The following is a 25,561-nucleotide window of genomic DNA, read 5'->3' as shown; positions in this document are numbered from 1 at the left end:
CACCTGGTATTCCCAGGCGGTCTCCCATCCAAGTACTAACCAGGCCCAACCCTGCTTGGCTTCCGAGATCAGACGAGATCGGGCTGGTCCAGGGTGGTATGGCCGTGAGCGAAATGTTCCAGGTCAAAACGGCCTTTTTTATATCAAACACTGTCTTTTCGTGAAGAGTACCTTCACGCCACTTGCTCGGTCAAAATTGGGATATCTCAATGAAAAACTTCTTTTTTTTTTTTTTTTTGACAGGTGAAAAAGTGTGAAAATGCTCACAGCACCTGGTATTCCCAGGCGGTCTCCCATCCAAGTACTAACCAGGCCCAACCCTGCTTGGCTTCCGAGATCAGACGAGATCGGGCTGGTCCAGGGTGGTATGGCCGTGAGCGAAATGTTCCAGGTCAAAACGGCCTTTTTTATATCAAACACTGTCTTTTCGTGAAGAGTACCTTCACGCCACTTGCTCGGTCAAAATTGGGATATCTCAATGAAAAACTTCTTTTTTTTTTTTTTTTGACAGGTGAAAAAGTGTGAAAATGCTCACAGCACCTGGTATTCCCAGGCGGTCTCCCATCCAAGTACTAACCAGGCCCAACCCTGCTTGGCTTCCGAGATCAGACGAGATCGGGCTGGTCCAGGGTGGTATGGCCGTGAGCGAAATGTTCCAGGTCAAAACGGCCTTTTTTATATCAAACACTGTCTTTTCGTGAAGAGTACCTTCACGCCACTTGCTCGGTCAAAATTGGGATATCTCAATGAAAAACTTCTTTTTTTTTTTTTTTTTGACAGGTGAAAAAGTGTGAAAATGCTCACAGCACCTGGTATTCCCAGGCGGTCTCCCATCCAAGTACTAACCAGGCCCAACCCTGCTTGGCTTCCGAGATCAGACGAGATCGGGCTGGTCCAGGGTGGTATGGCCGTGAGCGAAATGTTCCAGGTCAAAACGGCCTTTTTTATATCAAACACTGTCTTTTCGTGAAGAGTACCTTCACGCCACTTGCTCGGTCAAAATTGGGATATCTCAATGAAAAACTTCTTTTTTTTTTTTTTTTGACAGGTGAAAAAGTGTGAAAATGCTCACAGCACCTGGTATTCCCAGGCGGTCTCCCATCCAAGTACTAACCAGGCCCAACCCTGCTTGGCTTCCGAGATCAGACGAGATCGGGCTGGTCCAGGGTGGTATGGCCGTGAGCGAAATGTTCCAGGTCAAAACGGCCTTTTTTATATCAAACACTGTCTTTTCGTGAAGAGTACCTTCACGCCACTTGCTCGGTCAAAATTGGGATATCTCAATGAAAAACTTCTTTTTTTTTTTTTTTTTGACAGGTGAAAAAGTGTGAAAATGCTCACAGCACCTGGTATTCCCAGGCGGTCTCCCATCCAAGTACTAACCAGGCCCAACCCTGCTTGGCTTCCGAGATCAGACGAGATCGGGCTGGTCTTTTTTTTTTTTTTTTTTATCCTTTATTATCAAAAACATCTTAAAACAAGTATTTACATATATTTACATGAATGTACAGACATACATGACACACAAGGGCAAGGGAATGGGATACACAAGGGCAAGGGGAGACGAGACAAAAAATTACAGAAAATCAAACACACAATCATTCTCGAAACATTCTTCAGTGATGGGGGGTGATGCCGGGGTCAGAAGAGGATGTCCAGGTTTCCAGAGGGTGTGAGGTGGATCAGGGTGTTGTGGGGGACGAGGTGGGTGATGAACCGGTGCTCTGCTGCCATGTGGAGGTGTCGGAGGTGTGCGGCCAAGAGTCCTTTGAAGATGGGCCAGGGTGCTGCTGTTTTATTGTCACGGAGATGGATGTTCCTGTTGAGATATAATGTGTACCGGGCTATGGAGAGGGTTAGTCGGGCGAGATGGGTGTTGGCTCCAGAGCGACTCTGTCCGGGACCAAAGAGGAGGAGCCAGGGCTCCTGGTCGTCCCCTCCTAGGGCCGCCGGCGGTGGGAGCCTCCAGGACAGCCTCCGAGCGAGGAGGTCCTGCAGTCGGGACCAGAACGGGCGGACGGCCGGGCAGGTGTACAGCATGTGCTCCAGGGTCTCGGGGGGTCCGTGGCACACGGGGCAGTCCGCAGCGTAGCTGTCGGGAAGAAATGCGTGCAGTGCTGCGGATGTAAAGACGATCCTGTGTCTAAATCTGAAGTCAAAATGACCTACGTTATGTGGGGTGTACCAATTAAAGATGTTGGCCCAGATGGTTGCGATGGTGCGTGCGGGGAATGTTAATGACCATTTGTGTTCCGAGGCGGGACGCCCGAGCACTCCCGGCAACAACAACTGATACAGGATGCGGGTGGGTAGGTCTGTGAAAATCCTAAACCTCCCCGTGCTAACAAATACATTAAAATTCAACTTACCTGTCGTGCTCCCCATTTGGCCCAAAGTGCTTCCCCAATGCCTGACCAGATTCCTGTTAAAAATACTTACCATACCACTAATATACTTTCTCCTAAACACTTTACCTGCTAACCTAAAACACTTCCCTATGTAATCTACACTAAAATTACCTTTCACGTCAAATACCTTACCTACATATTCCAGCCCAGCCTCCTCCATCGCCCCACTGATCATGCACTCGCGCTTCCCGGGGGGAGCGGAGAGCAAGTCAGGGTTATGACGGAGGGGCATGTGCGCGAGACCCTCACCGCTGTCTGGAACCGCCACAGTCAGGGGCCTGAAAGTCCTCCACGCCTCCAAGAGTTCCCTCTCGAAGGGGGGGAGGCCCTCCAGGACCGAAACAGGGGGCAACAAACACAAATTATAAACACCAAACTTACCTAGACTATTAACAAACTCACCTATATAATCCTTCCATGGAGCATCTACCTCAACGTCTAGAAATTTCCGAATTGTTTTCAGCCTGAAGGCCTTCTTCCTTAACTCTAAATCTGCTAACTTTAAACCTCCCTGATCGTACTCACCTATCATAACCTTATGTGCAATAAAGCCCCTCTCACGATTCCACAAAAAGTGGTTTATCACTAACCTTAATTTGTTAGCATAGACCCCCGGCAGGCCGTACACGGAGAGTGCATGGTTCAACATGGACATGCACAAAGAATTTACAACTAAGACTTTACCTTTTAATGTCAGATTACGACGTCTCCAAAAATTCAAGCGCGCTGTAATTTTCTCGCACAAAGGCGACCAAAGTGCAGTACGACACGCCTCCTCGTCTCTGCCCAGGGGGACGCCAAGGACCTTGTAGGAGTCCCCCGCCTCCCGGAGCTGGACAGGGAGAGGAACAGGCGTGACGCTGCCGCAAAATTTAACCGTGGTTTTATCGAAATTGATTTTGGCCCCTGAAGCGAGGCCGTAAACATTGAGCACGTGGAGAGAGGCGTTCAGGCTCTCCACGTCTCGGAGGATCAGATTCGTGTCATCTGCGTACTGAAAAATTTTGACTTCCCTACCCGCAGGCGTGGTCAGTCCCCTCACCGCCGCGTCCGCCCTCAACATGGCCGCCAAAGGCTCAGCGGCGATGCTGTAGAGGAGCGACGAGAGGGGACAGCCCTGCCTGACTGATCTTTTTAAGGGGAAAGAGTCAGTTAGAAACCCGTTGACTTTGACCTTACTGACCGCAAAGGAATAGATGAGCTGTAGCCAATTAACAAACCGTTCGCCGAAACCTAACTTACCTAATACAGTCCAGAGGAACGAATGCTCAACTCTGTCGAACGCCTTGTTAAAGTCTACACTAACGTGAATACCACCGGTCGCGTGCATCTGCCGAAGGAGATATCTCAGAGACAAAACTGTGTCTGAGATGTCCCTCCCGGGGACGCTGTAGGCCTGCGAGGGGTGTATGACGGATCCAATCACACGCTTTAACCTACCTGCTAATACCTTTGCTAAAATTTTATAGTCTACGTTCAAAAGGCTAATGGGCCCGTAGTTGGCGAGGCTGCTCCTGTCGCCCTTCTTAAAAAGCAGAGTGACGACACTCATCGCAAAACCATCGCCAACTCTACTCTCACTCTCAAAATCCTGATATAATAGGAGTAGGATCGGAGCTAACCTGGAAGCGAAACGCTTGAAAAACTCACAGGTTAGTCCGTCCTCTCCGGGGCTTTTCCCTGTATTTAAACTCTTGACTGCAGCCTCTATCTCCATGAGAGACAGAGGCGCGTCGCACAGCTCCCTATCCTCCCTGCTCAGTGTGCGCTCCAGAGCACCTACAGCCTGGTCTAAAGCCTGCTCTGCCACTCCGTCTGAACTAAAAAGCCTACTATAGAAATCCTGCGCTGTCTCTAAAACCTCACTTACCTCGGAAACAATCTTACCTGTCTTATCTATCAACTTATCTATGTGCATCTTTCCCTGTGTAACCTTCTCACAGCCGAAGAAGAACGCTGTCGAGCGTTCTCCTTCGACTGTGTGTCTGGCTTTTGCCCTCAAAATTGCACCCTGACACCTACTTACCTCCAGCTGCTCCAGCTCAGCGCGCACCACCAGGTACTCTGGATCCACAGGGCCAGTGGTGGAAGCTGCGCCCTGGTCCAGGACCTGCAGGCGCTGGCGGAGAGCGGTCTCCCTCCTGGTCGACAGCCACGCCTTGTGTTTGCTGTAATTGACACAGAGCTTTTTAATGCGTGTTTTTGCCGTCGGCCACCAATCGACCACGCTGTCGATCAGCTCCAGCTCCATGTCAAATACATCAAACAAAAAGTCCATTTTCCTACAAAAAGTTTCATCACCGAGGATGGAGCTGTTTAGGACCCACAGTCCTCCATTCCTCGGTGATGAAACTAACCCAAAATAAATATCTAAAGTGGAGTGATCACTCAAGCCTGACCACTTGTAGGAAGCACCACTGACTCTCTGTGCCAGGTCTGAGGAGGCAAAACAGAGGTCAATGCGGGACTGCTTCAGGACGCCCTGGACGACCTGCCGCCTGGAGAAATCCTTCAGGAAGGGGTGGAGGAACCGCCACACCTCCGTCAGGTTCCTGCTGGCGGCTTCTTCCAACAGGGCTGTCCTGGCAGTGCTGTTTTTAAAAGAGTTGTTAATGCCGATGTCTGTCTTGCAAAGTGTTGTATTAAAGTCACCGATTATGATTGTATTGTCGTTCGCAAAGCGAAATATTTTTTTGAAGAATTGCCTCCTCAGACCATCATCGTTCGGGGCGTAGATGTTAATTAGTCTGAACTTCACTGTGTCCGTGAAGTCCAGGACCAGGAAGGAGCCCTCTGGGTCGGCGTGTACCAGGGTGGGTTGGCCTAAGACACCAGGCCTCACCACCGTGGCCACACCGCGCGAGCACGCCGTGCCCAGGGCCAAAAATACAGAGCCTACTCCCATGCTCCGCACTTGTTGCGCGTGGCTGACATCCCAGTGCGTTTCTTGGATGCAGAGCACGTCCCACTTGGAAAAGTGTAACGCGCTCTGCATCCGCACTGGGCTCCGCAGGCCGCCTGCGTTCCAAGAGGACAAGGAGAACGCCATTAAGAGGAGACCTTGGAGGATGTAACCCATCTTTTATTTAGACTTGTTTTTGGCGCCCGTCGCATCCGACTGCCACACTCTTTTTCTGACTTCACGGGTGGAGAAATCCATGAAGTCATCATTAAAAACAGTCTCGAGCTCACCTCGTGGGGCAGAGCTGCGTGTGGAGGATGGTGGGTTGATGGAGCTTTCTGCTGGCGCTTTTGAAGTGGTTGGAACGGAGGAGGCAGAGCCGCTCTCAGCAGCAGCGCCCTCTCCGTCTCCTGCCACCTGCTTCCTGCGTCTTGCCCCTTTCTTATCCTTCTTCTCCACCTGTCCCCTCTTATCACCGTCCGACTGGAGCTTGGGATCATCACCCAGCCCTGTGGTGATGTCCCCCCCTTTGGAGGTAAGATGCGGGGCCTGTCCCGCACCCATCCTCCTCCCGGGTTCAGCCTCTTCCTCCACGGGCTTAGGAGTTGGACCCTCACGAGTCCCCTCCCTCTGGTCAGGAGGAGCAGTTTGTCCTGCTCCCACCTTCCCAGACGCCAGCGCTGAGCCGAGCACCATCTCCAGTGCGACGGACGCCTCCTCGTCTGAGGAGTCAGAGGAGCAAGAGGAGCCAGACACCTCTGGCTCCCCTGACTCCTCCACAGCCTCCTCCTCCAAAAACTCCTCTACTTCGGAGAGAGCAGTTGCGGGCACGTTCTGGGCCACGTCACTGCTCTCTCCTCCAATGGCGTCCTCCCTGTCCTCCCCTCTGTCCTCCCCTCTGTCCTCCTCTCTGTCACCCGCACCACACGGACATAAGTGGCGGAACATGCGGCACTCTCTGCACTTCGGGGCCCGCTGCGCGACGCACTCGCGCGCGTAATGCCCCTGGCTCCCGCAGTTGCGGCACAGAAAGTCAGGGCACTCCCTCAGAATATGGCCAGGCTGGAGACACCCCCTACACACCCGCACCTGCCTGTCGTGTATTACCCTGAAGTACTCGGGGCCCCCCGCGGTGTCAAACCTGACAGAATACGGTAAGGACTGCACCGTGTCCGTGAACCTTACCCGTACAAACCTGGTGCCGTCCGCCACGTTCGTCCCCGGCCACATTCTCCTCCTCACCTCGGAGACCGCAGAGACCCCCCAGGCGTAGAGCTTGGCCAGGATCTCCTCGTCCTCGATATAAGCCGGCAGCCCCATGAAGGACACGACCAGCTCATCCACCGAGATGTCACGGGCGTGAACCCTGACTCCTCCAATGCAGTACCCGTCCAGGAGCCGCTCCTTCGCTTTAGTGGTACTGACGGTTACTTCATATTTGTCCTTCGAGATGAGTCTGCACGCTACTATGGAGCCGCACACCTCCTGAGTCGATTTCAAAAAAGCTAGTGGCGTGATTTGTGCTCCCTCCGTCAACTCCAACACCACAGTGAGTTCTTTCATAAATTTCATTCTTCTTTCTTCGTTCTTTCTATTATTTACAGATTCTTTCAAACTTTGTCTTGCCTTTGTCGTGTCCATTCCAGTGTCCGATGCCGTGTTGTCCGTCCTTTGAGCCATGCTCACAAAAAACAAAAAATCCACCTCCCAGTAAGTTTACTGGGAGGGGAACAAACAAAAGAACTGAAAAAAGTAAATGAAAATGACCAAAATAACGATTAAAAACTCAAAAAAACTCCCAAACCTCCAGCTCCAGACCATGCAGCACACCACAAATTGCACGCACCTGCACTGATTGCAAAGGGGCTGGTCCAGGGTGGTATGGCCGTGAGCGAAATGTTCCAGGTCAAAACGGCCTTTTTTATATCAAACACTGTCTTTTCGTGAAGAGTACCTTCACGCCACTTGCTCGGTCAAAATTGGGATATCTCAATGAAAAACTTCTTTTTTTTTTTTTTTTGACAGGTGAAAAAGTGTGAAAATGCTCACAGCACCTGGTATTCCCAGGCGGTCTCCCATCCAAGTACTAACCAGGCCCAACCCTGCTTGGCTTCCGAGATCAGACGAGATCGGGCTGGTCCAGGGTGGTATGGCCGTGAGCGAAATGTTCCAGGTCAAAACGGCCTTTTTTATATCAAACACTGTCTTTTCGTGAAGAGTACCTTCACGCCACTTGCTCGGTCAAAATTGGGATATCTCAATGAAAAACTTCTTTTTTTTTTTTTTTTGACAGGTGAAAAAGTGTGAAAATGCTCACAGCACCTGGTATTCCCAGGCGGTCTCCCATCCAAGTACTAACCAGGCCCAACCCTGCTTGGCTTCCGAGATCAGACGAGATCGGGCTGGTCCAGGGTGGTATGGCCGTGAGCGAAATGTTCCAGGTCAAAACGGCCTTTTTTATATCAAACACTGTCTTTTCGTGAAGAGTACCTTCACGCCACTTGCTCGGTCAAAATTGGGATATCTCAATGAAAAACTTCTTTTTTTTTTTTTTTTGACAGGTGAAAAAGTGTGAAAATGCTCACAGCACCTGGTATTCCCAGGCGGTCTCCCATCCAAGTACTAACCAGGCCCAACCCTGCTTGGCTTCCGAGATCAGACGAGATCGGGCTGGTCCAGGGTGGTATGGCCGTGAGCGAAATGTTCCAGGTCAAAACGGCCTTTTTTATATCAAACACTGTCTTTTCGTGAAGAGTACCTTCACGCCACTTGCTCGGTCAAAATTGGGATATCTCAATGAAAAACTTCTTTTTTTTTTTTTTTTGACAGGTGAAAAAGTGTGAAAATGCTCACAGCACCTGGTATTCCCAGGCGGTCTCCCATCCAAGTACTAACCAGGCCCAACCCTGCTTGGCTTCCGAGATCAGACGAGATCGGGCTGGTCCAGGGTGGTATGGCCGTGAGCGAAATGTTCCAGGTCAAAACGGCCTTTTTTATATCAAACACTGTCTTTTCGTGAAGAGTACCTTCACGCCACTTGCTCGGTCAAAATTGGGATATCTCAATGGAAAACTTCTTTTTTTTTTTTTTTTGACAGGTGAAAAAGTGTGAAAATGCTCACAGCACCTGGTATTCCCAGGCGGTCTCCCATCCAAGTACTAACCAGGCCCAACCCTGCTTGGCTTCTGAGATCAGACGAGATCGGGCTGGTCCAGGGTGGTATGGCCGTGAGCGAAATGTTCCAGGTCAAAACTCGTATAAATTGCTTTTTTTGCATCAAACACTGTCTTTTCGTGAAGAGTACCTTCACGCCACTTGCTCGGTCAAAATTGGGATATCTCAATGAAAAACTTCTTTTTTTTTTTTTTTTGACAGGTGAAAAAGTGTGAAAATGCTCACAGCACCTGGTATTCCCAGGCGGTCTCCCATCCAAGTACTAACCAGGCCCAACCCTGCTTGGCTTCCGAGATCAGACGAGATCGGGCTGGTCCAGGGTGGTATGGCCGTGAGCGAAATGTTCCAGGTCAAAACTCGTATAAATGGCTTTTTTTGCATCAAACACTGTCTTTTCGTGAAGAGTACCTTCACGCCACTTGCTCGGTCAAAATTGGGATATCTCAATGAAAAACTTCTTTTTTTTTTTTTTTTTTTTTTTTGACAGGTGAAAAAGTGTGAAAATGCTCACAGCACCTGGTATTCCCAGGCGGTCTCCCATCCAAGTACTAACCAGGCCCAACCCTGCTTGGCTTCCGAGATCAGACGAGATCGGGCTGGTCCAGGGTGGTATGGCCGTGAGCGAAATGTTCCAGGTCAAAACTCGTATAAATTGCTTTTTTTGCATCAAACACTGTCTTTTCGTGAAGAGTACCTTCACGCCACTTGCTCGGTCAAAATTGGGATATCTCAATGAAAAACTTCTTTTTTTTTTTTTTTTTTTTTTTGACAGGTGAAAAAGTATGAAAATGCTCACAGCACCTGGTATTCCCAGGCGGTCTCCCATCCAAGTACTAACCAGGCCCAACCCTGCTTGGCTTCCGAGATCAGACGAGATCGGGCTGGTCCAGGGTGGTATGGCCGTGAGCGAAATGTTCCAGGTCAAAACGGCCTTTTTTATATCAAACACTGTCTTTTCATGAAGAGTACCTTCACGCCACTTGCTCGGTCAAAATTGGGATATCTCAATGAAAAACTTCTTTTTTTTTTTTTTTTTTTTTTTGACAGGTGAAAAAGTATGAAAATGCTCACAGCACCTGGTATTCCCAGGCGGTCTCCCATCCAAGTACTAACCAGGCCCAACCCTGCTTGGCTTCCGAGATCAGACGAGATCGGGCTGGTCCAGGGTGGTATGGCCGTGAGCGAAATGTTCCAGGTCAAAACGGCCTTTTTTATATCAAACACTGTCTTTTCGTGAAGAGTACCTTCACGCCACTTGCTCGGTCAAAATTGGGATATCTCAATGAAAAACTTCTTCTTTTTCTTTTTTTTTTTTTTTTTTGACAGGTGAAAAAGTATGAAAATGCTCACAGCACCAGGTATTCCCAGGCGGTCTCCCATCCAAGTACTAAACAGGCCCAACCCTGCTTGGCTTCCGAGATCAGACGAGATCGGGCGGGTCCAGGGTGGTATGGCCGTGAGCGAAATGTTCCAGGTCAAAACTCGTATAAATGGCTTTTTTTTGCATCAAACACTGTCTTTTCGTGAAGAGTACCTTCACGCCACTTGCTCGGTCAAAATTGGGATATCTCAATGAAAAACTTCTTTTTTTTTTTTTTTTTTTTTTTTTTGACAGGTGAAAAAGTGTGAAAATGCTCACAGCACCTGGTATTCCCAGGCGGTCTCCCATCCAAGTACTAACCAGGCCCAACCCTGCTTGGCTTCCGAGATCAGACGAGATCGGGCTGGTCCAGGGTGGTATGGCCGTGAGCGAAATGTTCCAGGTCAAAACGGCCTTTTTTATATCAAACACTGTCTTTTCGTGAAGAGTACCTTCACGCCACTTGCTCGGTCAAAATTGGGATATCTCAATGAAAAACTTCTTTTTTTTTTTTTTTTGACAGGTGAAAAAGTGTGAAAATGCTCACAGCACCTGGTATTCCCAGGCGGTCTCCCATCCAAGTACTAACCAGGCCCAACCCTGCTTGGCTTCCGAGATCAGACGAGATCGGGCTGGTCCAGGGTGGTATGGCCGTGAGCGAAATGTTCCAGGTCAAAACTCGTATAAATGGCTTTTTTTGCATCAAACACTGTCTTTTCGTGAAGAGTACCTTCACGCCACTTGCTCGGTCAAAATTGGGATATCTCAATGAAAAACTTCTTTTTTTTTTTTTTTTTTTTTTTTTGACAGGTGAAAAAGTGTGAAAATGCTCACAGCACCTGGTATTCCCAGGCGGTCTCCCATCCAAGTACTAACCAGGCCCAACCCTGCTTGGCTTCCGAGATCAGACGAGATCGGGCTGGTCCAGGGTGGTATGGCCGTGAGCGAAATGTTCCAGGTCAAAACTCGTATAAATTGCTTTTTTTGCATCAAACACTGTCTTTTCGTGAAGAGTACCTTCACGCCACTTGCTCGGTCAAAATTGGGATATCTCAATGAAAAACTTCTTTTTTTTTTTTTTTTTTTTTTTGACAGGTGAAAAAGTATGAAAATGCTCACAGCACCTGGTATTCCCAGGCGGTCTCCCATCCAAGTACTAACCAGGCCCAACCCTGCTTGGCTTCCGAGATCAGACGAGATCGGGCTGGTCCAGGGTGGTATGGCCGTGAGCGAAATGTTCCAGGTCAAAACGGCCTTTTTTATATCAAACACTGTCTTTTCATGAAGAGTACCTTCACGCCACTTGCTCGGTCAAAATTGGGATATCTCAATGAAAAACTTCTTTTTTTTTTTTTTTTTTTTTTGACAGGTGAAAAAGTATGAAAATGCTCACAGCACCTGGTATTCCCAGGCGGTCTCCCATCCAAGTACTAACCAGGCCCAACCCTGCTTGGCTTCCGAGATCAGACGAGATCGGGCTGGTCCAGGGTGGTATGGCCGTGAGCGAAATGTTCCAGGTCAAAACGGCCTTTTTTATATCAAACACTGTCTTTTCGTGAAGAGTACCTTCACGCCACTTGCTCGGTCAAAATTGGGATATCTCAATGAAAAACTTCTTTTTTTTTTTTTTTTTTTTTTTGACAGGTGAAAAAGTATGAAAATGCTCACAGCACCAGGTATTCCCAGGCGGTCTCCCATCCAAGTACTAAACAGGCCCAACCCTGCTTGGCTTCCGAGATCAGACGAGATCGGGCGGGTCCAGGGTGGTATGGCCGTGAGCGAAATGTTCCAGGTCAAAACGGCCTTTTTTATATCAAACACTGTCTTTTCGTGAAGAGTACCTTCACGCCACTTGCTCGGTCAAAATTGGGATATCTCAATGAAAAACTTCTTTTTTTTTTTTTTTTGACAGGTGAAAAAGTGTGAAAATGCTCACAGCACCTGGTATTCCCAGGCGGTCTCCCATCCAAGTACTAAACAGGCCCAACCCTGCTTGGCTTCCGAGATCAGACGAGATCGGGCTGGTCCAGGGTGGTATGGCCGTGAGCGAAATGTTCCAGGTCAAAACTCGTATAAATTGCTTTTTTTGCATCAAACACTGTCTTTTCGTGAAGAGTACCTTCACGCCACTTGCTCGGTCAAAATTGGGATATCTCAATGAAAAACTTCTTTTTTTTTTTTTTTTGACAGGTGAAAAAGTGTGAAAATGCTCACAGCACCTGGTATTCCCAGGCGGTCTCCCATCCAAGTACTAACCAGGCCCAACCCTGCTTGGCTTCCGAGATCAGACGAGATCGGGCTGGTCCAGGGTGGTATGGCCGTGAGCGAAATGTTCCAGGTCAAAACGGCCTTTTTTATATCAAACACTGTCTTTTCGTGAAGAGTACCTTCACGCCACTTGCTCGGTCAAAATTGGGATATCTCAATGAAAAACTTCTTTTTTTTTTTTTTTTTTTTTTTGACAGGTGAAAAAGTATGAAAATGCTCACAGCACCAGGTATTCCCAGGCGGTCTCCCATCCAAGTACTAAACAGGCCCAACCCTGCTTGGCTTCCGAGATCAGACGAGATCGGGCGGGTCCAGGGTGGTATGGCCGTGAGCGAAATGTTCCAGGTCAAAACGGCCTTTTTTATATCAAACACTGTCTTTTCGTGAAGAGTACCTTCACGCCACTTGCTCGGTCAAAATTGGGATATCTCAATGAAAAACTTCTTTTTTTTTTTTTTTTGACAGGTGAAAAAGTGTGAAAATGCTCACAGCACCTGGTATTCCCAGGCGGTCTCCCATCCAAGTACTAACCAGGCCCAACCCTGCTTGGCTTCCGAGATCAGACGAGATCGGGCTGGTCCAGGGTGGTATGGCCGTGAGCGAAATGTTCCAGGTCAAAACTCGTATAAATTGCTTTTTTTGCATCAAACACTGTCTTTTCGTGAAGAGTACCTTCACGCCACTTGCTCGGTCAAAATTGGGATATCTCAATGAAAAACTTCTTTTTTTTTTTTTTTTTTTTTTTTTTGACAGGTGAAAAAGGGGGGAAATGCTCACAGCACCTGGTATTCCCAGGCGGTCTCCCATCCAAGTACTAAACAGGCCCAACCCTGCTTGGCTTCCGAGATCAGACGAGATCGGGCGGGTCCAGGGTGGTATGGCCGTGAGCGAAATGTTCCAGGTCAAAACGGCCTTTTTTATATCAAACACTGTCTTTTCGTGAAGAGTACCTTCACGCCACTTGCTCGGTCAAAATTGGGATATCTCAATGAAAAACTTCTTTTTTTTTTTTTTTTTTTTTTTTTTTGACAGGTGAAAAAGGGGGGAAATGCTCACAGCACCTGGTATTCCCAGGCGGTCTCCCATCCAAGTACTAAACAGGCCCAACCCTGCTTGGCTTCCGAGATCAGACGAGATCGGGCGGGTCCAGGGTGGTATGGCCGTGAGCGAAATGTTCCAGGTCAAAACGGCCTTTTTTATATCAAACACTGTCTTTTCGTGAAGAGTACCTTCACGCCACTTGCTCGGTCAAAATTGGGATATCTCAATGAAAAACTTCTTTTTTTTTTTTTTTTTTTTTTTGACAGGTGAAAAAGGGGGGAAATGCTCACAGCACCTGGTATTCCCAGGCGGTCTCCCATCCAAGTACTAAACAGGCCCAACCCTGCTTGGCTTCCGAGATCAGACGAGATCGGGCGGGTCCAGGGTGGTATGGCCGTGAGCGAAATGTTCCAGGTCAAAACGGCCTTTTTTATATCAAACACTGTCTTTTCGTGAAGAGTACCTTCACGCCACTTGCTCGGTCAAAATTGGGATATCTCAATGAAAAACTTCTTTTTTTTTTTTTTTTTTTTTTTGACAGGTGAAAAAGGGGGGAAATGCTCACAGCACCTGGTATTCCCAGGCGGTCTCCCATCCAAGTACTAACCAGGCCCAACCCTGCTTGGCTTCCGAGATCAGACGAGATCGGGCTGGTCCAGGGTGGTATGGCCGTGAGCGAAATGTTCCAGGTCAAAACGGCCTTTTTTATATCAAACACTGTCTTTTCGTGAAGAGTACCTTCACGCCACTTGCTCGGTCAAAATTGGGATATCTCAATGAAAAACTTCTTTTTTTTTTTTTTTTGACAGGTGAAAAAGTGTGAAAATGCTCACAGCACCTGGTATTCCCAGGCGGTCTCCCATCCAAGTACTAACCAGGCCCAACCCTGCTTGGCTTCCGAGATCAGACGAGATCGGGCTGGTCCAGGGTGGTATGGCCGTGAGCGAAATGTTCCAGGTCAAAACTCGTATAAATTGCTTTTTTTGCATCAAACACTGTCTTTTCGTGAAGAGTACCTTCACGCCACTTGCTCGGTCAAAATTGGGATATCTCAATGAAAAACTTCTTTTTTTTTTTTTTTTTTTTTTTTTTTGACAGGTGAAAAAGGGGGGAAATGCTCACAGCACCTGGTATTCCCAGGCGGTCTCCCATCCAAGTACTAAACAGGCCCAACCCTGCTTGGCTTCCGAGATCAGACGAGATCGGGCGGGTCCAGGGTGGTATGGCCGTGAGCGAAATGTTCCAGGTCAAAACGGCCTTTTTTATATCAAACACTGTCTTTTCGTGAAGAGTACCTTCACGCCACTTGCTCGGTCAAAATTGGGATATCTCAATGAAAAACTTCTTTTTTTTTTTTTTTTTTTTTTTTTTTGACAGGTGAAAAAGGGGGGAAATGCTCACAGCACCTGGTATTCCCAGGCGGTCTCCCATCCAAGTACTAAACAGGCCCAACCCTGCTTGGCTTCCGAGATCAGACGAGATCGGGCGGGTCCAGGGTGGTATGGCCGTGAGCGAAATGTTCCAGGTCAAAACGGCCTTTTTTATATCAAACACTGTCTTTTCGTGAAGAGTACCTTCACGCCACTTGCTCGGTCAAAATTGGGATATCTCAATGAAAAACTTCTTTTTTTTTTTTTTTTTTTTTTTGACAGGTGAAAAAGTATGAAAATGCTCACAGCACCTGGTATTCCCAGGCGGTCTCCCATCCAAGTACTAACCAGGCCCAACCCTGCTTGGCTTCCGAGATCAGACGAGATCGGGCTGGTCCAGGGTGGTATGGCCGTGAGCGAAATGTTCCAGGTCAAAACGGCCTTTTTTATATCAAACACTGTCTTTTCGTGAAGAGTACCTTCACGCCACTTGCTCGGTCAAAATTGGGATATCTCAATGAAAAACTTCTTTTTTTTTTTTTTTTTTTTTTTGACAGGTGAAAAAGTATGAAAATGCTCACAGCACCAGGTATTCCCAGGCGGTCTCCCATCCAAGTACTAAACAGGCCCAACCCTGCTTGGCTTCCGAGATCAGACGAGATCGGGCGGGTCCAGGGTGGTATGGCCGTGAGCGAAATGTTCCAGGTCAAAACGGCCTTTTTTATATCAAACACTGTCTTTTCGTGAAGAGTACCTTCACGCCACTTGCTCGGTCAAAATTGGGATATCTCAATGAAAAACTTCTTTTTTTTTTTTTTTTGACAGGTGAAAAAGTGTGAAAATGCTCACAGCACCTGGTATTCCCAGGCGGTCTCCCATCCAAGTACTAACCAGGCCCAACCCTGCTTGGCTTCCGAGATCAGACGAGATCGGGCTGGTCCAGGGTGGTATGGCCGTGAGCGAAATGTTCCAGGTCAAAACTCGTATAAATTGCTTTTTTTGCATCAAACACTGTCTTTTCGTGAAGAGTACCTTCACGCCACTTGCTCGGTCAAAATTGGGATATCTCAATGAAAAACTTCTTTTTTTTTTTTTTTTTTTTTTTTTTTGACAGGTGAAAAAGGGGGGAAATGCTCACAGCACCTGGTATTCCCAGGCGGTCTCCCATCCAAGTACTAAACAGGCCCAACCCTGCTTGGCTTCCGAGATCAGACGAGATCGGGCGGGTCCAGGGTGGTATGGCCGTGAGCGAAATGTTCCAGGTCAAAACGGCCTTTTTTATATCAAACACTGTCTTTTCGTGAAGAGTACCTTCACGCCACTTGCTCGGTCAAAATTGGGATATCTCAATGAAAAACTTCTTTTTTTTTTTTTTTTTTTTTTTTTTTGACAGGTGAAAAAGGGGGGAAATGCTCACAGCACCTGGTATTCCCAGGCGGTCTCCCATCCAAGTACTAAACAGGCCCAACCCTGCTTGGCTTCCGAGATCAGACGAGATCGGGCGGGTCCAGGGTGGTATGGCCGTGAGCGAAATGTTCCAGGTCAAAACGGCCTTTTTTATATCAAACACTGTCTTTTCGTGAAGAGTACCTTCACGCCACTTGCTCGGTCAAAATTGGGATATCTCAATGAAAAACTTCTTTTTTTTTTTTTTTTTTTTTTTTTTTGACAGGTGAAAAAGGGGGGAAATGCTCACAGCACCTGGTATTCCCAGGCGGTCTCCCATCCAAGTACTAAACAGGCCCAACCCTGCTTGGCTTCCGAGATCAGACGAGATCGGGCGGGTCCAGGGTGGTATGGCCGTGAGCGAAATGTTCCAGGTCAAAACGGCCTTTTTTATATCAAACACTGTCTTTTCGTGAAGAGTACCTTCACGCCACTTGCTCGGTCAAAATTGGGATATCTCAATGAAAAACTTCTTTTTTTTTTTTTTTTTTTTTTTGACAGGTGAAAAAGGGGGGAAATGCTCACAGCACCTGGTATTCCCAGGCGGTCTCCCATCCAAGTACTAAACAGGCCCAACCCTGCTTGGCTTCCGAGATCAGACGAGATCGGGCGGGTCCAGGGTGGTATGGCCGTGAGCGAAATGTTCCAGGTCAAAACGGCCTTTTTTATATCAAACACTGTCTTTTCGTGAAGAGTACCTTCACGCCACTTGCTCGGTCAAAATTGGGATATCTCAATGAAAAACATCTTTTTTTTTTTTTTTTTTTTTTTTTTGACAGGTGAAAAAGGGGGGAAATGCTCACAGCACCTGGTATTCCCAGGCGGTCTCCCATCCAAGTACTAAACAGGCCCAACCCTGCTTGGCTTCCGAGATCAGACGAGATCGGGCGGGTCCAGGGTGGTATGGCCGTGAGCGAAATGTTCCAGGTCAAAACGGCCTTTTTTATATCAAACACTGTCTTTTCGTGAAGAGTACCTTCACGCCACTTGCTCGGTCAAAATTGGGATATCTCAATGAAAAACTTCTTTTTTTTTTTTTTTTTTTTTTTGACAGGTGAAAAAGTATGAAAATGCTCACAGCACCTGGTATTCCCAGGCGGTCTCCCATCCAAGTACTAACCAGGCCCAACCCTGCTTGGCTTCCGAGATCAGACGAGATCGGGCTGGTCCAGGGTGGTATGGCCGTGAGCGAAATGTTCCAGGTCAAAACGGCCTTTTTTATATCAAACACTGTCTTTTCGTGAAGAGTACCTTCACGCCACTTGCTCGGTCAAAATTGGGATATCTCAATGAAAAACTTCTTTTTTTTTTTTTTTTTTTTTTTGACAGGTGAAAAAGTATGAAAATGCTCACAGCACCAGGTATTCCCAGGCGGTCTCCCATCCAAGTACTAAACAGGCCCAACCCTGCTTGGCTTCCGAGATCAGACGAGATCGGGCGGGTCCAGGGTGGTATGGCCGTGAGCGAAATGTTCCAGGTCAAAACGGCCTTTTTTATATCAAACACTGTCTTTTCGTGAAGAGTACCTTCACGCCACTTGCTCGGTCAAAATTGGGATATCTCAATGAAAAACTTCTTTTTTTTTTTTTTTTGACAGGTGAAAAAGTGTGAAAATGCTCACAGCACCTGGTATTCCCAGGCGGTCTCCCATCCAAGTACTAACCAGGCCCAACCCTGCTTGGCTTCCGAGATCAGACGAGATCGGGCTGGTCCAGGGTGGTATGGCCGTGAGCGAAATGTTCCAGGTCAAAACTCGTATAAATTGCTTTTTTTGCATCAAACACTGTCTTTTCGTGAAGAGTACCTTCACGCCACTTGCTCGGTCAAAATTGGGATATCTCAATGAAAAACTTCTTTTTTTTTTTTTTTTTTTTTTTTTTTGACAGGTGAAAAAGGGGGGAAATGCTCACAGCACCTGGTATTCCCAGGCGGTCTCCCATCCAAGTACTAAACAGGCCCAACCCTGCTTGGCTTCCGAGATCAGACGAGATCGGGCGGGTCCAGGGTGGTATGGCCGTGAGCGAAATGTTCCAGGTCAAAACGGCCTTTTTTATATCAAACACTGTCTTTTCGTGAAGAGTACCTTCACGCCACTTGCTCGGTCAAAATTGGGATATCTCAATGAAAAACTTCTTTTTTTTTTTTTTTTTTTTTTTTTTGACAGGTGAAAAAGGGGGGAAATGCTCACAGCACCTGGTATTCCCAGGCGGTCTCCCATCCAAGTACTAAACAGGCCCAACCCTGCTTGGCTTCCGAGATCAGACGAGATCGGGCGGGTCCAGGGTGGTATGGCCGTGAGCGAAATGTTCCAGGTCAAAACGGCCTTTTTTATATCAAACACTGTCTTTTCGTGAAGAGTACCTTCACGCCACTTGCTCGGTCAAAATTGGGATATCTCAATGAAAAACTTCTTTTTTTTTTTTTTTTTTTTTTTTTTGACAGGTGAAAAAGGGGGGAAATGCTCACAGCACCTGGTATTCCCAGGCGGTCTCCCATCCAAGTACTAAACAGGCCCAACCCTGCTTGGCTTCCGAGATCAGACGAGATCGGGCGGGTCCAGGGTGGTATGGCCGTGAGCGAAATGTTCCAGGTCAAAACGGCCTTTTTTATATCAAACACTGTCTTTTCGTGAAGAGTACCTTCACGCCACTTGCTCGGTCAAAATTGGGATATCTCAATGAAAAACTTCTTTTTTTTTTTTTTTTTTTTTTTGACAGGTGAAAAAGGGGGGAAATGCTCACAGCACCTGGTATTCCCAGGCGGTCTCCCATCCAAGTACTAAACAGGCCCAACCCTGCTTGGCTTCCGAGATCAGACGAGATCGGGCGGGTCCAGGGTGGTATGGCCGTGAGCGAAATGTTCCAGGTCAAAACGGCCTTTTTTATATCAAACACTGTCTTTTCGTGAAGAGTACCTTCACGCCACTTGCTCGGTCAAAATTGGGATATCTCAATGAAAAACTTCTTTTTTTTTTTTTTTTTTTTTTTTTTGACAGGTGAAAAAGGGGGGAAATGCTCACAGCACCTGGTATTCCCAGGCGGTCTCCCATCCAAGTACTAAACAGGCCCAACCCTGCTTGGCTTCCGAGATCAGACGAGATCGGGCGGGTCCAGGGTGGTATGGCCGTGAGCGAAATGTTCCAGGTCAAAACGGCCTTTTTTATATCAAACACTGTCTTTTCGTGAAGAGTACCTTCACGCCACTTGCTCGGTCAAAATTGGGATATCTCAATGAAAAACTTCTTTTTTTTTTTTTTTTTTTTTTTGACAGGTGAAAAAGGGGGGAAATGCTCACAGCACCTGGTATTCCCAGGCGGTCTCCCATCCAAGTACTAACCAGGCCCAACCCTGCTTGGCTTCCGAGATCAGACGAGATCGGGCTGGTCCAGGGTGGTATGGCCGTGAGCGAAATGTTCCAGGTCAAAACGGCCTTTTTTATATCAAACACTGTCTTTTCGTGAAGAGTACCTTCACGCCACTTGCTCGGTCAAAATTGGGATATCTCAATGAAAAACTTCTTTTTTTTTTTTTTTTTTTTTTTGACAGGTGAAAAAGTATGAAAATGCTCACAGCACCAGGTATTCCCAGGCGGTCTCCCATCCAAGTACTAAACAGGCCCAACCCTGCTTGGCTTCCGAGATCAGACGAGATCGGGCGGGTCCAGGGTGGTATGGCCGTGAGCGAAATGTTCCAGGTCAAAACGGCCTTTTTTATATCAAACACTGTCTTTTCGTGAAGAGTACCTTCACGCCACTTGCTCGGTCAAAATTGGGATATCTCAATGAAAAACTTCTTTTTTTTTTTTTTTTGACAGGTGAAAAAGTGTGAAAATGCTCACAGCACCTGGTATTCCCAGGCGGTCTCCCATCCAAGTACTAACCAGGCCCAACCCTGCTTGGCTTCCGAGATCAGACGAGATCGGGCTGGTCCAGGGTGGTATGGCCGTGAGCGAAATGTTCCAGGTCAAAACTCGTATAAATTGCTTTTTTTGCATCAAACACTGTCTTTTCGTGAAGAGTACCTTCACGCCACTTGCTCGGTCAAAATTGGGATATCTCAATGAAAAACTTCTTTTTTTTTTTTTTTTTTTTTTTTTTTGACAGGTGAAAAAGGGGGGAAATGCTCACAGCACCTGGTATTCCCAGGCGGTCTCCCATCCAAGTACTAAACAGGCCCAACCCTGCTTGGCTTCCGAGATCAGACGAGATCGGGCGGGTCCAGGGTGGTATGGCCGTGAGCGAAATGTTCCAGGTCAAAACGGCCTTTTTTATATCAAACACTGTCTTTTCGTGAAGAGTACCTTCACGCCACTTGCTCGGTCAAAATTGGGATATCTCAATGAAAAACTTCTTTTTTTTTTTTTTTTTTTTTTTTTTTGACAGGTGAAAAAGGGGGGAAATGCTCACAGCACCTGGTATTCCCAGGCGGTCTCCCATCCAAGTACTAAACAGGCCCAACCCTGCTTGGCTTCCGAGATCAGACGAGATCGGGCTGGTCCAGGGTGGTATGGCCGTGAGCGAAATGTTCCAGGTCAAAACGGCCTTTTTTATATCAAACACTGTCTTTTCGTGAAGAGTACCTTCACGCCACTTGCTCGGTCAAAATTGGGATATCTCAATGAAAAACTTCTTTTTTTTTTTTTTTTTTTTTTTGACAGGTGAAAAAGTATGAAAATGCTCACAGCACCAGGTATTCCCAGGCGGTCTCCCATCCAAGTACTAAACAGGCCCAACCCTGCTTGGCTTCCGAGATCAGACGAGATCGGGCGGGTCCAGGGTGGTATGGCCGTGAGCGAAATGTTCCAGGTCAAAACGGCCTTTTTTATATCAAACACTGTCTTTTCGTGAAGAGTACCTTCACGCCACTTGCTCGGTCAAAATTGGGATATCTCAATGAAAAACTTCTTTTTTTTTTTTTTTTGACAGGTGAAAAAGTGTGAAAATGCTCACAGCACCTGGTATTCCCAGGCGGTCTCCCATCCAAGTACTAACCAGGCCCAACCCTGCTTGGCTTCCGAGATCAGACGAGATCGGGCTGGTCCAGGGTGGTATGGCCGTGAGCGAAATGTTCCAGGTCAAAACTCGTATAAATTGCTTTTTTTGCATCAAACACTGTCTTTTCGTGAAGAGTACCTTCACGCCACTTGCTCGGTCAAAATTGGGATATCTCAATGAAAAACTTCTTTTTTTTTTTTTTTTTTTTTTTTTTTGACAGGTGAAAAAGGGGGGAAATGCTCACAGCACCTGGTATTCCCAGGCGGTCTCCCATCCAAGTACTAAACAGGCCCAACCCTGCTTGGCTTCCGAGATCAGACGAGATCGGGCGGGTCCAGGGTGGTATGGCCGTGAGCGAAATGTTCCAGGTCAAAACGGCCTTTTTTATATCAAACACTGTCTTTTCGTGAAGAGTACCTTCACGCCACTTGCTCGGTCAAAATTGGGATATCTCAATGAAAAACTTCTTTTTTTTTTTTTTTTTTTTTTTTTTTGACAGGTGAAAAAGGGGGGAAATGCTCACAGCACCTGGTATTCCCAGGCGGTCTCCCATCCAAGTACTAAACAGGCCCAACCCTGCTTGGCTTCCGAGATCAGACGAGATCGGGCGGGTCCAGGGTGGTATGGCCGTGAGCGAAATGTTCCAGGTCAAAACGGCCTTTTTTATATCAAACACTGTCTTTTCGTGAAGAGTACCTTCACGCCACTTGCTCGGTCAAAATTGGGATATCTCAATGAAAAACTTCTTTTTTTTTTTTTTTTTTTTTTTTTTGACAGGTGAAAAAGGGGGGAAATGCTCACAGCACCTGGTATTCCCAGGCGGTCTCCCATCCAAGTACTAAACAGGCCCAACCCTGCTTGGCTTCCGAGATCAGACGAGATCGGGCGGGTCCAGGGTGGTATGGCCGTGAGCGAAATGTTCCAGGTCAAAACGGCCTTTTTTATATCAAACACTGTCTTTTCGTGAAGAGTACCTTCACGCCACTTGCTCGGTCAAAATTGGGATATCTCAATGAAAAACTTCTTTTTTTTTTTTTTTTTTTTTTTTTTGACAGGTGAAAAAGTGTGAAAATGCTCACAGCACCTGGTATTCCCAGGCGGTCTCCCATCCAAGTACTAACCAGGCCCAACCCTGCTTGGCTTCCGAGATCAGACGAGATCGGGCTGGTCCAGGGTGGTATGGCCGTGAGCGAAATGTTCCAGGTCAAAACGGCCTTTTTTATATCAAACACTGTCTTTTCGTGAAGAGTACCTTCACGCCACTTGCTCGGTCAAAATTGGGATATCTCAATGAAAAACTTCTTTTTTTTTTTTTTTTTTTTTTTTTTTGACAGGTGAAAAAGGGGGGAAATGCTCACAGCACCTGGTATTCCCAGGCGGTCTCCCATCCAAGTACTAAACAGGCCCAACCCTGCTTGGCTTCCGAGATCAGACGAGATCGGGCGGGTCCAGGGTGGTATGGCCGTGAGCGAAATGTTCCAGGTCAAAACGGCCTTTTTTATATCAAACACTGTCTTTTCGTGAAGAGTACCTTCACGCCACTTGCTCGGTCAAAATTGGGATATCTCAATGAAAAACTTCTTTTTTTTTTTTTTTTTTGACAGGTGAAAAAGGGGGGAAATGCTCACAGCACCTGGTATTCCCAGGCGGTCTCCCATCCAAGTACTAAACAGGCCCAACCCTGCTTGGCTTCCGAGATCAGACGAGATCGGGCGGGTCCAGGGTGGTATGGCCGTGAGCGAAATGTTCCAGGTCAAAACGGCCTTTTTTATATCAAACACTGTCTTTTCGTGAAGAGTACCTTCACGCCACTTGCTCGGTCAAAATTGGGATATCTCAATGAAAAACTTCTTTTTTTTTTTTTTTTTTTTTTTTTTGACAGGTGAAAAAGGGGGGAAATGCTCACAGCACCTGGTATTCCCAGGCGGTCTCCCATCCAAGTACTAAACAGGCCCAACCCTGCTTGGCTTCCGAGATCAGACGAGATCGGGCGGGTCCAGGGTGGTATGGCCGTGAGCGAAATGTTCCAGGTCAAAACGGCCTTTTTTATATCAAACACTGTCTTTTCGTGAAGAGTACCTTCACGCCACTTGCTCGGTCAAAATTGGGATATCTCAATGAAAAACTTCTTTTTTTTTTTTTTTTTTTTTTTTTTTGACAGGTGAAAAAGTGTGAAAATGCTCACAGCACCTGGTATTCCCAGGCGGTCTCCCATCCAAGTACTAACCAGGCCCAACCCTGCTTGGCTTCCGAGATCAGACGAGATCGGGCTGGTCCAGGGTGGTATGGCCGTGAGCGAAATGTTCCAGGTCAAAACGGCCTTTTTTATATCAAACACTGTCTTTTCGTGAAGAGTACCTTCACGCCACTTGCTCGGTCAAAATTGGGATATCTCAATGAAAAACTTCTTTTTTTTTTTTTTTTTTTTTTTTTTTGACAGGTGAAAAAGGGGGGAAATGCTCACAGCACCTGGTATTCCCAGGCGGTCTCCCATCCAAGTACTAAACAGGCCCAACCCTGCTTGGCTTCCGAGATCAGACGAGATCGGGCGGGTCCAGGGTGGTATGGCCGTGAGCGAAATGTTCCAGGTCAAAACGGCCTTTTTTATATCAAACACTGTCTTTTCGTGAAGAGTACCTTCACGCCACTTGCTCGGTCAAAATTGGGATATCTCAATGAAAAACTTCTTTTTTTTTTTTTTTTTTTTTTGACAGGTGAAAAAGGGGGGAAATGCTCACAGCACCTGGTATTCCCAGGCGGTCTCCCATCCAAGTACTAAACAGGCCCAACCCTGCTTGGCTTCCGAGATCAGACGAGATCGGGCGGGTCCAGGGTGGTATGGCCGTGAGCGAAATGTTCCAGGTCAAAACGGCCTTTTTTATATCAAACACTGTCTTTTCGTGAAGAGTACCTTCACGCCACTTGCTCGGTCAAAATTGGGATATCTCAATGAAAAACTTCTTTTTTTTTTTTTTTTTTTTTTTTTTGACAGGTGAAAAAGGGGGGAAATGCTCACAGCACCTGGTATTCCCAGGCGGTCTCCCATCCAAGTACTAAACAGGCCCAACCCTGCTTGGCTTCCGAGATCAGACGAGATCGGGCGGGTCCAGGGTGGTATGGCCGTGAGCGAAATGTTCCAGGTCAAAACGGCCTTTTTTATATCAAACACTGTCTTTTCGTGAAGAGTACCTTCACGCCACTTGCTCGGTCAAAATTGGGATATCTCAATGAAAAACTTCTTTTTTTTTTTTTTTTTTTTTTTGACAGGTGAAAAAGGGGGGAAATGCTCACAGCACCTGGTATTCCCAGGCGGTCTCCCATCCAAGTACTAACCAGGCCCAACCCTGCTTGGCTTCCGAGATCAGACGAGATCGGGCTGGTCCAGGGTGGTATGGCCGTGAGCGAAATGTTCCAGGTCAAAACGGCCTTTTTTATATCAAACACTGTCTTTTCGTGAAGAGTACCTTCACGCCACTTGCTCGGTCAAAATTGGGATATCTCAATGAAAAACTTCTTTTTTTTTTTTTTTTTTTTTTGACAGGTGAAAAAGTATGAAAATGCTCACAGCACCAGGTATTCCCAGGCGGTCTCCCATCCAAGTACTAAACAGGCCCAACCCTGCTTGGCTTCCGAGATCAGACGAGATCGGGCGGGTCCAGGGTGGTATGGCCGTGAGCGAAATGTTCCAGGTCAAAACGGCCTTTTTTATATCAAACACTGTCTTTTCGTGAAGAGTACCTTCACGCCACTTGCTCGGTCAAAATTGGGATATCTCAATGAAAAACTTCTTTTTTTTTTTTTTTTGACAGGTGAAAAAGTGTGAAAATGCTCACAGCACCTGGTATTCCCAGGCGGTCTCCCATCCAAGTACTAACCAGGCCCAACCCTGCTTGGCTTCCGAGATCAGACGAGATCGGGCTGGTCCAGGGTGGTATGGCCGTGAGCGAAATGTTCCAGGTCAAAACGGCCTTTTTTATATCAAACACTGTCTTTTCGTGAAGAGTACCTTCACGCCACTTGCTCGGTCAAAATTGGGATATCTCAATGAAAAACTTCTTTTTTTTTTTTTTTTGACAGGTGAAAAAGTGTGAAAATGCTCACAGCACCTGGTATTCCCAGGCGGTCTCCCATCCAAGTACTAACCAGGCCCAACCCTGCTTGGCTTCCGAGATCAGACGAGATCGGGCTGGTCCAGGGTGGTATGGCCGTGAGCGAAATGTTCCAGGTCAAAACGGCCTTTTTTATATCAAACACTGTCTTTTCGTGAAGAGTACCTTCACGCCACTTGCTCGGTCAAAATTGGGATATCTCAATGAAAAACTTCTTTTTTTTTTTTTTTTTTTTTTTGACAGGTGAAAAAGTATGAAAATGCTCACAGCACCTGGTATTCCCAGGCGGTCTCCCATCCAAGTACTAACCAGGCCCAACCCTGCTTGGCTTCCGAGATCAGACGAGATCGGGCTGGTCCAGGGTGGTATGGCCGTGAGCGAAATGTTCCAGGTCAAAACGGCCTTTTTTATATCAAACACTGTCTTTTCGTGAAGAGTACCTTCACGCCACTTGCTCGGTCAAAATTGGGATATCTCAATGAAAAACTTC

At 47.1% G+C, this 25,561-nt stretch overlaps 70 non-coding genes and 1 pseudogene across 70 annotated transcripts; all 71 read right to left on the bottom strand.

Moving 5' to 3' along the window:
• Positions 1–110, bottom strand: LOC140372996 (5S ribosomal RNA; annotated as a pseudogene; the record flags this gene model as incomplete).
• A 150-nt stretch (positions 111–260) lies between these two features.
• On the bottom strand, positions 261–379 carry LOC140372965 (5S ribosomal RNA). The gene has a single exon (XR_011928969.1). It is a non-coding gene; the product is annotated as a 5S ribosomal RNA (ribosomal RNA).
• A 149-nt stretch (positions 380–528) lies between these two features.
• Positions 529–647, bottom strand: LOC140372964 (5S ribosomal RNA). Its single transcript, XR_011928968.1, has one exon. It is a non-coding gene; the product is annotated as a 5S ribosomal RNA (ribosomal RNA).
• A 150-nt stretch (positions 648–797) lies between these two features.
• On the bottom strand, positions 798–916 carry LOC140372963 (5S ribosomal RNA). The gene has a single exon (XR_011928967.1). It is a non-coding gene; the product is annotated as a 5S ribosomal RNA (ribosomal RNA).
• A 149-nt stretch (positions 917–1,065) lies between these two features.
• Positions 1,066–1,184, bottom strand: LOC140372962 (5S ribosomal RNA). Its single transcript, XR_011928966.1, has one exon. It is a non-coding gene; the product is annotated as a 5S ribosomal RNA (ribosomal RNA).
• A 6,168-nt stretch (positions 1,185–7,352) lies between these two features.
• Positions 7,353–7,471, bottom strand: LOC140372961 (5S ribosomal RNA). The gene has a single exon (XR_011928965.1). It is a non-coding gene; the product is annotated as a 5S ribosomal RNA (ribosomal RNA).
• Positions 7,472–7,620: 149 nt separating this feature from the next.
• On the bottom strand, positions 7,621–7,739 carry LOC140372960 (5S ribosomal RNA). The gene has a single exon (XR_011928964.1). It is a non-coding gene; the product is annotated as a 5S ribosomal RNA (ribosomal RNA).
• Positions 7,740–7,888: 149 nt separating this feature from the next.
• LOC140372958 (5S ribosomal RNA) lies at positions 7,889–8,007 on the bottom strand. Its single transcript, XR_011928963.1, has one exon. It is a non-coding gene; the product is annotated as a 5S ribosomal RNA (ribosomal RNA).
• A 149-nt stretch (positions 8,008–8,156) lies between these two features.
• LOC140372957 (5S ribosomal RNA) lies at positions 8,157–8,275 on the bottom strand. Its single transcript, XR_011928962.1, has one exon. It is a non-coding gene; the product is annotated as a 5S ribosomal RNA (ribosomal RNA).
• A 149-nt stretch (positions 8,276–8,424) lies between these two features.
• Positions 8,425–8,543, bottom strand: LOC140372989 (5S ribosomal RNA). The gene has a single exon (XR_011928992.1). It is a non-coding gene; the product is annotated as a 5S ribosomal RNA (ribosomal RNA).
• A 159-nt stretch (positions 8,544–8,702) lies between these two features.
• On the bottom strand, positions 8,703–8,821 carry LOC140372955 (5S ribosomal RNA). Its single transcript, XR_011928960.1, has one exon. It is a non-coding gene; the product is annotated as a 5S ribosomal RNA (ribosomal RNA).
• A 167-nt stretch (positions 8,822–8,988) lies between these two features.
• Positions 8,989–9,107, bottom strand: LOC140372954 (5S ribosomal RNA). Its single transcript, XR_011928959.1, has one exon. It is a non-coding gene; the product is annotated as a 5S ribosomal RNA (ribosomal RNA).
• A 166-nt stretch (positions 9,108–9,273) lies between these two features.
• LOC140372953 (5S ribosomal RNA) lies at positions 9,274–9,392 on the bottom strand. The gene has a single exon (XR_011928958.1). It is a non-coding gene; the product is annotated as a 5S ribosomal RNA (ribosomal RNA).
• Positions 9,393–9,548: 156 nt separating this feature from the next.
• On the bottom strand, positions 9,549–9,667 carry LOC140372952 (5S ribosomal RNA). Its single transcript, XR_011928957.1, has one exon. It is a non-coding gene; the product is annotated as a 5S ribosomal RNA (ribosomal RNA).
• Positions 9,668–9,827: 160 nt separating this feature from the next.
• Positions 9,828–9,946, bottom strand: LOC140372721 (5S ribosomal RNA). The gene has a single exon (XR_011928736.1). It is a non-coding gene; the product is annotated as a 5S ribosomal RNA (ribosomal RNA).
• Positions 9,947–10,116: 170 nt separating this feature from the next.
• LOC140372951 (5S ribosomal RNA) lies at positions 10,117–10,235 on the bottom strand. The gene has a single exon (XR_011928956.1). It is a non-coding gene; the product is annotated as a 5S ribosomal RNA (ribosomal RNA).
• Positions 10,236–10,384: 149 nt separating this feature from the next.
• On the bottom strand, positions 10,385–10,503 carry LOC140372949 (5S ribosomal RNA). The gene has a single exon (XR_011928954.1). It is a non-coding gene; the product is annotated as a 5S ribosomal RNA (ribosomal RNA).
• Positions 10,504–10,671: 168 nt separating this feature from the next.
• Positions 10,672–10,790, bottom strand: LOC140372948 (5S ribosomal RNA). The gene has a single exon (XR_011928953.1). It is a non-coding gene; the product is annotated as a 5S ribosomal RNA (ribosomal RNA).
• A 166-nt stretch (positions 10,791–10,956) lies between these two features.
• On the bottom strand, positions 10,957–11,075 carry LOC140372947 (5S ribosomal RNA). The gene has a single exon (XR_011928952.1). It is a non-coding gene; the product is annotated as a 5S ribosomal RNA (ribosomal RNA).
• Positions 11,076–11,230: 155 nt separating this feature from the next.
• On the bottom strand, positions 11,231–11,349 carry LOC140372946 (5S ribosomal RNA). Its single transcript, XR_011928951.1, has one exon. It is a non-coding gene; the product is annotated as a 5S ribosomal RNA (ribosomal RNA).
• Positions 11,350–11,505: 156 nt separating this feature from the next.
• LOC140372720 (5S ribosomal RNA) lies at positions 11,506–11,624 on the bottom strand. Its single transcript, XR_011928735.1, has one exon. It is a non-coding gene; the product is annotated as a 5S ribosomal RNA (ribosomal RNA).
• Positions 11,625–11,773: 149 nt separating this feature from the next.
• Positions 11,774–11,892, bottom strand: LOC140372969 (5S ribosomal RNA). Its single transcript, XR_011928973.1, has one exon. It is a non-coding gene; the product is annotated as a 5S ribosomal RNA (ribosomal RNA).
• Positions 11,893–12,051: 159 nt separating this feature from the next.
• Positions 12,052–12,170, bottom strand: LOC140372945 (5S ribosomal RNA). The gene has a single exon (XR_011928950.1). It is a non-coding gene; the product is annotated as a 5S ribosomal RNA (ribosomal RNA).
• A 156-nt stretch (positions 12,171–12,326) lies between these two features.
• Positions 12,327–12,445, bottom strand: LOC140372719 (5S ribosomal RNA). The gene has a single exon (XR_011928734.1). It is a non-coding gene; the product is annotated as a 5S ribosomal RNA (ribosomal RNA).
• Positions 12,446–12,594: 149 nt separating this feature from the next.
• Positions 12,595–12,713, bottom strand: LOC140372942 (5S ribosomal RNA). Its single transcript, XR_011928948.1, has one exon. It is a non-coding gene; the product is annotated as a 5S ribosomal RNA (ribosomal RNA).
• Positions 12,714–12,882: 169 nt separating this feature from the next.
• LOC140373004 (5S ribosomal RNA) lies at positions 12,883–13,001 on the bottom strand. The gene has a single exon (XR_011929005.1). It is a non-coding gene; the product is annotated as a 5S ribosomal RNA (ribosomal RNA).
• Positions 13,002–13,161: 160 nt separating this feature from the next.
• LOC140373002 (5S ribosomal RNA) lies at positions 13,162–13,280 on the bottom strand. Its single transcript, XR_011929003.1, has one exon. It is a non-coding gene; the product is annotated as a 5S ribosomal RNA (ribosomal RNA).
• A 156-nt stretch (positions 13,281–13,436) lies between these two features.
• LOC140373001 (5S ribosomal RNA) lies at positions 13,437–13,555 on the bottom strand. Its single transcript, XR_011929002.1, has one exon. It is a non-coding gene; the product is annotated as a 5S ribosomal RNA (ribosomal RNA).
• A 156-nt stretch (positions 13,556–13,711) lies between these two features.
• Positions 13,712–13,830, bottom strand: LOC140372941 (5S ribosomal RNA). Its single transcript, XR_011928947.1, has one exon. It is a non-coding gene; the product is annotated as a 5S ribosomal RNA (ribosomal RNA).
• Positions 13,831–13,979: 149 nt separating this feature from the next.
• On the bottom strand, positions 13,980–14,098 carry LOC140372940 (5S ribosomal RNA). Its single transcript, XR_011928946.1, has one exon. It is a non-coding gene; the product is annotated as a 5S ribosomal RNA (ribosomal RNA).
• Positions 14,099–14,268: 170 nt separating this feature from the next.
• LOC140373000 (5S ribosomal RNA) lies at positions 14,269–14,387 on the bottom strand. The gene has a single exon (XR_011929001.1). It is a non-coding gene; the product is annotated as a 5S ribosomal RNA (ribosomal RNA).
• A 160-nt stretch (positions 14,388–14,547) lies between these two features.
• Positions 14,548–14,666, bottom strand: LOC140372999 (5S ribosomal RNA). The gene has a single exon (XR_011929000.1). It is a non-coding gene; the product is annotated as a 5S ribosomal RNA (ribosomal RNA).
• Positions 14,667–14,822: 156 nt separating this feature from the next.
• On the bottom strand, positions 14,823–14,941 carry LOC140372939 (5S ribosomal RNA). The gene has a single exon (XR_011928945.1). It is a non-coding gene; the product is annotated as a 5S ribosomal RNA (ribosomal RNA).
• Positions 14,942–15,097: 156 nt separating this feature from the next.
• LOC140373020 (5S ribosomal RNA) lies at positions 15,098–15,216 on the bottom strand. The gene has a single exon (XR_011929020.1). It is a non-coding gene; the product is annotated as a 5S ribosomal RNA (ribosomal RNA).
• Positions 15,217–15,365: 149 nt separating this feature from the next.
• On the bottom strand, positions 15,366–15,484 carry LOC140372938 (5S ribosomal RNA). The gene has a single exon (XR_011928944.1). It is a non-coding gene; the product is annotated as a 5S ribosomal RNA (ribosomal RNA).
• A 170-nt stretch (positions 15,485–15,654) lies between these two features.
• Positions 15,655–15,773, bottom strand: LOC140372998 (5S ribosomal RNA). Its single transcript, XR_011928999.1, has one exon. It is a non-coding gene; the product is annotated as a 5S ribosomal RNA (ribosomal RNA).
• Positions 15,774–15,933: 160 nt separating this feature from the next.
• LOC140372997 (5S ribosomal RNA) lies at positions 15,934–16,052 on the bottom strand. The gene has a single exon (XR_011928998.1). It is a non-coding gene; the product is annotated as a 5S ribosomal RNA (ribosomal RNA).
• A 160-nt stretch (positions 16,053–16,212) lies between these two features.
• Positions 16,213–16,331, bottom strand: LOC140372992 (5S ribosomal RNA). Its single transcript, XR_011928994.1, has one exon. It is a non-coding gene; the product is annotated as a 5S ribosomal RNA (ribosomal RNA).
• Positions 16,332–16,487: 156 nt separating this feature from the next.
• Positions 16,488–16,606, bottom strand: LOC140372980 (5S ribosomal RNA). The gene has a single exon (XR_011928983.1). It is a non-coding gene; the product is annotated as a 5S ribosomal RNA (ribosomal RNA).
• A 159-nt stretch (positions 16,607–16,765) lies between these two features.
• LOC140372968 (5S ribosomal RNA) lies at positions 16,766–16,884 on the bottom strand. The gene has a single exon (XR_011928972.1). It is a non-coding gene; the product is annotated as a 5S ribosomal RNA (ribosomal RNA).
• A 156-nt stretch (positions 16,885–17,040) lies between these two features.
• On the bottom strand, positions 17,041–17,159 carry LOC140372937 (5S ribosomal RNA). The gene has a single exon (XR_011928943.1). It is a non-coding gene; the product is annotated as a 5S ribosomal RNA (ribosomal RNA).
• Positions 17,160–17,315: 156 nt separating this feature from the next.
• On the bottom strand, positions 17,316–17,434 carry LOC140373019 (5S ribosomal RNA). Its single transcript, XR_011929019.1, has one exon. It is a non-coding gene; the product is annotated as a 5S ribosomal RNA (ribosomal RNA).
• A 149-nt stretch (positions 17,435–17,583) lies between these two features.
• LOC140372936 (5S ribosomal RNA) lies at positions 17,584–17,702 on the bottom strand. The gene has a single exon (XR_011928942.1). It is a non-coding gene; the product is annotated as a 5S ribosomal RNA (ribosomal RNA).
• Positions 17,703–17,872: 170 nt separating this feature from the next.
• Positions 17,873–17,991, bottom strand: LOC140372956 (5S ribosomal RNA). The gene has a single exon (XR_011928961.1). It is a non-coding gene; the product is annotated as a 5S ribosomal RNA (ribosomal RNA).
• Positions 17,992–18,150: 159 nt separating this feature from the next.
• On the bottom strand, positions 18,151–18,269 carry LOC140372944 (5S ribosomal RNA). Its single transcript, XR_011928949.1, has one exon. It is a non-coding gene; the product is annotated as a 5S ribosomal RNA (ribosomal RNA).
• A 159-nt stretch (positions 18,270–18,428) lies between these two features.
• Positions 18,429–18,547, bottom strand: LOC140372932 (5S ribosomal RNA). The gene has a single exon (XR_011928938.1). It is a non-coding gene; the product is annotated as a 5S ribosomal RNA (ribosomal RNA).
• A 156-nt stretch (positions 18,548–18,703) lies between these two features.
• Positions 18,704–18,822, bottom strand: LOC140372920 (5S ribosomal RNA). Its single transcript, XR_011928927.1, has one exon. It is a non-coding gene; the product is annotated as a 5S ribosomal RNA (ribosomal RNA).
• Positions 18,823–18,981: 159 nt separating this feature from the next.
• Positions 18,982–19,100, bottom strand: LOC140372908 (5S ribosomal RNA). The gene has a single exon (XR_011928916.1). It is a non-coding gene; the product is annotated as a 5S ribosomal RNA (ribosomal RNA).
• Positions 19,101–19,256: 156 nt separating this feature from the next.
• On the bottom strand, positions 19,257–19,375 carry LOC140372935 (5S ribosomal RNA). The gene has a single exon (XR_011928941.1). It is a non-coding gene; the product is annotated as a 5S ribosomal RNA (ribosomal RNA).
• Positions 19,376–19,531: 156 nt separating this feature from the next.
• Positions 19,532–19,650, bottom strand: LOC140373018 (5S ribosomal RNA). The gene has a single exon (XR_011929018.1). It is a non-coding gene; the product is annotated as a 5S ribosomal RNA (ribosomal RNA).
• Positions 19,651–19,799: 149 nt separating this feature from the next.
• Positions 19,800–19,918, bottom strand: LOC140372934 (5S ribosomal RNA). Its single transcript, XR_011928940.1, has one exon. It is a non-coding gene; the product is annotated as a 5S ribosomal RNA (ribosomal RNA).
• A 170-nt stretch (positions 19,919–20,088) lies between these two features.
• On the bottom strand, positions 20,089–20,207 carry LOC140372897 (5S ribosomal RNA). The gene has a single exon (XR_011928905.1). It is a non-coding gene; the product is annotated as a 5S ribosomal RNA (ribosomal RNA).
• Positions 20,208–20,367: 160 nt separating this feature from the next.
• On the bottom strand, positions 20,368–20,486 carry LOC140372967 (5S ribosomal RNA). The gene has a single exon (XR_011928971.1). It is a non-coding gene; the product is annotated as a 5S ribosomal RNA (ribosomal RNA).
• A 156-nt stretch (positions 20,487–20,642) lies between these two features.
• Positions 20,643–20,761, bottom strand: LOC140373016 (5S ribosomal RNA). The gene has a single exon (XR_011929017.1). It is a non-coding gene; the product is annotated as a 5S ribosomal RNA (ribosomal RNA).
• Positions 20,762–20,910: 149 nt separating this feature from the next.
• On the bottom strand, positions 20,911–21,029 carry LOC140372933 (5S ribosomal RNA). The gene has a single exon (XR_011928939.1). It is a non-coding gene; the product is annotated as a 5S ribosomal RNA (ribosomal RNA).
• A 170-nt stretch (positions 21,030–21,199) lies between these two features.
• LOC140372885 (5S ribosomal RNA) lies at positions 21,200–21,318 on the bottom strand. Its single transcript, XR_011928894.1, has one exon. It is a non-coding gene; the product is annotated as a 5S ribosomal RNA (ribosomal RNA).
• Positions 21,319–21,478: 160 nt separating this feature from the next.
• LOC140372872 (5S ribosomal RNA) lies at positions 21,479–21,597 on the bottom strand. The gene has a single exon (XR_011928883.1). It is a non-coding gene; the product is annotated as a 5S ribosomal RNA (ribosomal RNA).
• Positions 21,598–21,756: 159 nt separating this feature from the next.
• LOC140372861 (5S ribosomal RNA) lies at positions 21,757–21,875 on the bottom strand. Its single transcript, XR_011928872.1, has one exon. It is a non-coding gene; the product is annotated as a 5S ribosomal RNA (ribosomal RNA).
• A 159-nt stretch (positions 21,876–22,034) lies between these two features.
• On the bottom strand, positions 22,035–22,153 carry LOC140372931 (5S ribosomal RNA). Its single transcript, XR_011928937.1, has one exon. It is a non-coding gene; the product is annotated as a 5S ribosomal RNA (ribosomal RNA).
• A 160-nt stretch (positions 22,154–22,313) lies between these two features.
• On the bottom strand, positions 22,314–22,432 carry LOC140372850 (5S ribosomal RNA). Its single transcript, XR_011928861.1, has one exon. It is a non-coding gene; the product is annotated as a 5S ribosomal RNA (ribosomal RNA).
• A 151-nt stretch (positions 22,433–22,583) lies between these two features.
• On the bottom strand, positions 22,584–22,702 carry LOC140372839 (5S ribosomal RNA). The gene has a single exon (XR_011928850.1). It is a non-coding gene; the product is annotated as a 5S ribosomal RNA (ribosomal RNA).
• A 159-nt stretch (positions 22,703–22,861) lies between these two features.
• LOC140372827 (5S ribosomal RNA) lies at positions 22,862–22,980 on the bottom strand. The gene has a single exon (XR_011928838.1). It is a non-coding gene; the product is annotated as a 5S ribosomal RNA (ribosomal RNA).
• Positions 22,981–23,140: 160 nt separating this feature from the next.
• LOC140372930 (5S ribosomal RNA) lies at positions 23,141–23,259 on the bottom strand. Its single transcript, XR_011928936.1, has one exon. It is a non-coding gene; the product is annotated as a 5S ribosomal RNA (ribosomal RNA).
• Positions 23,260–23,419: 160 nt separating this feature from the next.
• Positions 23,420–23,538, bottom strand: LOC140372816 (5S ribosomal RNA). Its single transcript, XR_011928827.1, has one exon. It is a non-coding gene; the product is annotated as a 5S ribosomal RNA (ribosomal RNA).
• Positions 23,539–23,693: 155 nt separating this feature from the next.
• Positions 23,694–23,812, bottom strand: LOC140372805 (5S ribosomal RNA). The gene has a single exon (XR_011928816.1). It is a non-coding gene; the product is annotated as a 5S ribosomal RNA (ribosomal RNA).
• Positions 23,813–23,971: 159 nt separating this feature from the next.
• On the bottom strand, positions 23,972–24,090 carry LOC140372794 (5S ribosomal RNA). Its single transcript, XR_011928805.1, has one exon. It is a non-coding gene; the product is annotated as a 5S ribosomal RNA (ribosomal RNA).
• Positions 24,091–24,246: 156 nt separating this feature from the next.
• LOC140372929 (5S ribosomal RNA) lies at positions 24,247–24,365 on the bottom strand. The gene has a single exon (XR_011928935.1). It is a non-coding gene; the product is annotated as a 5S ribosomal RNA (ribosomal RNA).
• Positions 24,366–24,520: 155 nt separating this feature from the next.
• On the bottom strand, positions 24,521–24,639 carry LOC140373015 (5S ribosomal RNA). Its single transcript, XR_011929016.1, has one exon. It is a non-coding gene; the product is annotated as a 5S ribosomal RNA (ribosomal RNA).
• Positions 24,640–24,788: 149 nt separating this feature from the next.
• Positions 24,789–24,907, bottom strand: LOC140372928 (5S ribosomal RNA). Its single transcript, XR_011928934.1, has one exon. It is a non-coding gene; the product is annotated as a 5S ribosomal RNA (ribosomal RNA).
• A 149-nt stretch (positions 24,908–25,056) lies between these two features.
• LOC140372926 (5S ribosomal RNA) lies at positions 25,057–25,175 on the bottom strand. The gene has a single exon (XR_011928933.1). It is a non-coding gene; the product is annotated as a 5S ribosomal RNA (ribosomal RNA).
• Positions 25,176–25,331: 156 nt separating this feature from the next.
• On the bottom strand, positions 25,332–25,450 carry LOC140372925 (5S ribosomal RNA). The gene has a single exon (XR_011928932.1). It is a non-coding gene; the product is annotated as a 5S ribosomal RNA (ribosomal RNA).
• Positions 25,451–25,561: the final 111 nt, after the last annotated feature.

This window comes from Eucyclogobius newberryi, unplaced genomic scaffold, assembly GCF_026437365.1.
Source record: "Eucyclogobius newberryi isolate DKJ021-1_F unplaced genomic scaffold, fEucNew1.0.hap1 SCAF_280, whole genome shotgun sequence".
Classification (NCBI taxonomy): domain Eukaryota; kingdom Metazoa; phylum Chordata; class Actinopteri; order Gobiiformes; family Gobiidae; genus Eucyclogobius; species Eucyclogobius newberryi.
The sequence above is the reverse complement of the archived record's forward strand: the minus strand, read 5'-3'. Positions and strand labels throughout refer to the sequence as shown.